Source organism: Arabidopsis lyrata (genome assembly GCF_000004255.2).
Source record: "Arabidopsis lyrata subsp. lyrata unplaced genomic scaffold ARALYscaffold_5, whole genome shotgun sequence".
In the NCBI taxonomy this organism is placed as follows: domain Eukaryota; kingdom Viridiplantae; phylum Streptophyta; class Magnoliopsida; order Brassicales; family Brassicaceae; genus Arabidopsis; species Arabidopsis lyrata.
In genome coordinates, this window is record NW_003302551.1 from 9,923,724 (window position 1) to 9,927,500 (window position 3,777).

Consider the following 3,777-nt stretch of genomic DNA (forward strand, 5'->3'; position numbering starts at 1 on the left):
AGGCCAAATCTGATTCTTTATTGTTTTTTTAGTTTTCTGACACGTGTTTGGTCAGAAACTGAACTCCTGACACTGTCGTATATTCCCTCGAGTTTTGCCGGCTGGTTTTTGCAAGTGTCTATGAAATTAGACACGTGGTTTAAGTTTATTGGTGTGTCTGGATCTCACTGCATGCAATGTTTTTGTTTTGTTTTTATCCTTACTATATTAAATAAATTTAGCATTTTTATTAGAGCATGATTATTGGTAGTATCTTATAAATACTTCTTAGCAATATTTAAGTAATATATGTGTAAAAGTGATTGTTAAGAGATAGTATTTTTGAGTTAAGATTTTTGTGTGATTATAGTAGGCTCTTAACATGTGGTTTTTAGACAAAAAATTTAACATAAAAATAAAATTTATAATTATAGAAAATTTAATAATAGTTGCAAATTAAAAAATTTAAAACATACATGAGATACAATTTATAACATAAATAACAGAAAGCATAAATATTTTGAACTTAACTTCTGAAATATTTTGTCCATATATGCTCTTAGCCCTTGTTTAAAAAATCTCTAGGCGCTAGTCGGGCGTTCGGTATGGGCCTAGCGATTAATCGGAAAATCGGATTAAAATCGGGATTAATCGGAGATTAGTTTTATGGTTTTTTTTATATTTTTATCGCATTAAACACATAAAACTATATTTTGAGATAAATTTTTATGAGTTTTATTACAAATTTATGATTATTATTAAAATTCAAACATAAGTTATTTAAAACATCACAAACTCCCAATTTAAATGATTGAATAACAAAAATAAAAAGTTTTTTTTATACTTGAAATCTAAAAATAATCGGGATATGTAAAATTAGGCGGGGAGTAATCGGATTAGGCGAGAAGTAATCGGATTAGACGGAGAGTAATCGGGTAACTGATTTCTTTAAGAGATTAGTCATTAATCGAGGTGGATAGGGTGAGCCTAGCGATTAAGCGGGGGTGGGGGAGTATTCGGGATAGACGGAGATTTTTAGAACATGACTGTTAGCTAAGGAACGTTTCTTAACATTAAAGCACAAAGTTGATTAAATTATATTGCATTAAATGTTAAGAAAAGCTTAAGATTTCTGTAAGAGCTTGCCTTTAATCATGCTCTTACCAATCTAAACCTCGCAAGAAAGGACTAAAATCTCTATTTTTTTAAGGAATACATAGTAAGCGTGGATATTGGGGTATTCAGGTATTCGGTTCGGTTACGGATATTTGGATAGAAGATTTATGATCCATTCGGATATTTTAACGGTTTTGGTTCGGTTCGGTTTTGGATATTTTTGGTGCGGTTCCGGATACTCGAAATATTGAAATTTCGTTAAAACTGGTTAAATTTGAATGAAATTTGGTTAAATCTGGACAAATATAACTAAAAACTTTTCGATATTTTGATTATTTTGAATAAATTGGTTATTTCAATTTATGGGAGTAATTACTTTTTAATTTTTATTGGTTAAAAGTCATTATTTTTATTTTTATTAGGACTTAGTAGACCTGAAAAAATATTCTAAGACTTTTTAGATAATTAAGAATTTCAAAAAATATTTCAAATTCAAAATGATATATGTTATTAAAATATTTTGAAATTTAAGATAACAATGAAATTAAAATTATCTACGGTAGGAGAAAATAGAGTTAAGAAATATAAAATATTAAACATGCAAAACTGTGAGTAAAAAAACATATTATCAAAACAAAAAGTTATGATGAATTGATACAATCTTAAAAAATATATTTTAATAATAACAAATATAAGATATATTTTATAGGATAATATATTTGTTTCGGTCTATAACTGGCGTAAACAAAGAAAATAACCGACGTAAAAAGCCTTCTTTCTTGTAGTAAAAGAGACGCAATCTCCATAAACAATTATTGGGATTTATACTCCAAATTTTTAACAATTATAAATATAAAAAATATATTATAAAGAGACATTACCTTTCTTGAGATTTGAGTCAAGTCTAGAGGCAACCATCAGAACAAATTTAACAAATAACCAAAATTGATAGTTATTTAGAAAAATAAAAATATAAATATATTTACGAATACTAGGTAGTGAAAACTTATGTGATTTCTTTATACTTGAGATAATATATGTTAAAAAATAGTTTAGATAGTATATAATAATCTTGGTTATCGAAATTCAAATTGTTTGGATTCATCATATAGCAAAAAAATCAATGTCAAATAACTAAATTTTTAGTTTTTAATAAATAGAAAAAATATATAGAGAGTTAAAAAGACATTTAAATAGAGAATACTGTTTGTAAAAGATACAATTGTTGGATTAAAGTTGTGATAAAAAATATACGAATAAAACATGATGAAAAGACACAACTCTAAATGAATAAAACCTTAAAACGTATTTTTAAAATATAAAATATCAAAAACTAAAGTTACTAGAAAGTATTTATTCGGATTGCTATATTATGTCGATTTATTATTTCTTTCTTTCGAATTCCGCCAAATGGCAACAACAAAAAAATTTGCATAAAATAAAATAATATTTTCCGTGGTTTATTTTGCCTAGTGATTTTGGTTATGAAGGCTCTTTCGTTTTTAGTAAAAAAATGATATTGTATATGATTATTTTGGCTGGTTTGCTTGGACAATTAGTAGAAAACGCTTGTGTGTAATGCAGGGAAAAAAGTATATGACAAAATTACAGAAGAAGTTAAAAGAAGATGAGAAAAAAGATATAATTACGATTTGAAATTAATTATCTAATTCCCACCTAATTCATTTGATTGGTCATAAACAAATAGTTAATGGCTTATACGTGACACAAAAGGAGGTGAACACATTATTGATGTTCTTAGGTAGGAATTATTTTATTTTGAGTTATATAATGAAGTTCGTTATCACATATCGTAAAGAAAATATATCATCTAAGATATTAGTCGCAATGGTTGTTGAAATTAGTTAGGACATTATTATTTTAGCATCCGTCCTGCATACTCAGTCCCCAATGATTATTGGGATATATAATTCCAGTCTATATTTTGTTCTTTTGTCCTCTTCGTTGCATTTGCAATTAGCAGACAGTTCTCTGTTTTCTAAAAACATGATTTTTCTATTAAAAAAAAGTAACATATATGTGATAACGGCGAAAAATTCCTTTCCACAAAAATAATATGCATGGTCGTTTCATGAACTCGAAATCTATAGTTTCGAATATTTTAAATTGTATAGAAAATTTTAGTGTTATATTTTAGATGTATCTATTAAAGTTTTTACACTTCCTTAACAATTTTGGATGGTTAATCATATTCATTGACACTCGCTACGATTATGACCAAGGACCGCAACGAAACATTGCATTGCAAAATAATGTTTGTTGCAAGATCAAGAACGGTACCACAAAGAACCTATATTTAAATTACACGAGGAAAAAAAAAGCAAAAAATATGTGGGTTTTAGACAATCAAACTATCACTTGATTTTGTTAGCCATGCGAAAATAGAAAAGTCCCACGATATAAACATTATGGCACAACAGACAATAGTGCTTATAAAAGAGAATAAGAGATTCCATAGTTCTTGAAATTTTAAGAAACTGAGAATTTCAGTTGTGATTGGATGGGATAAATCAATGATATATCGTAAATGAAGGAAAATTGTTGTGAAGTTGTAAAATCAAAAGCCGGCCAAGAAATGGAGAGTTGGTTATCGCTATAAATTTTCGATGTAAACCGTCTCAAAGAGTAACATTGTACCCATGGATTCAAATGTATTTTAAC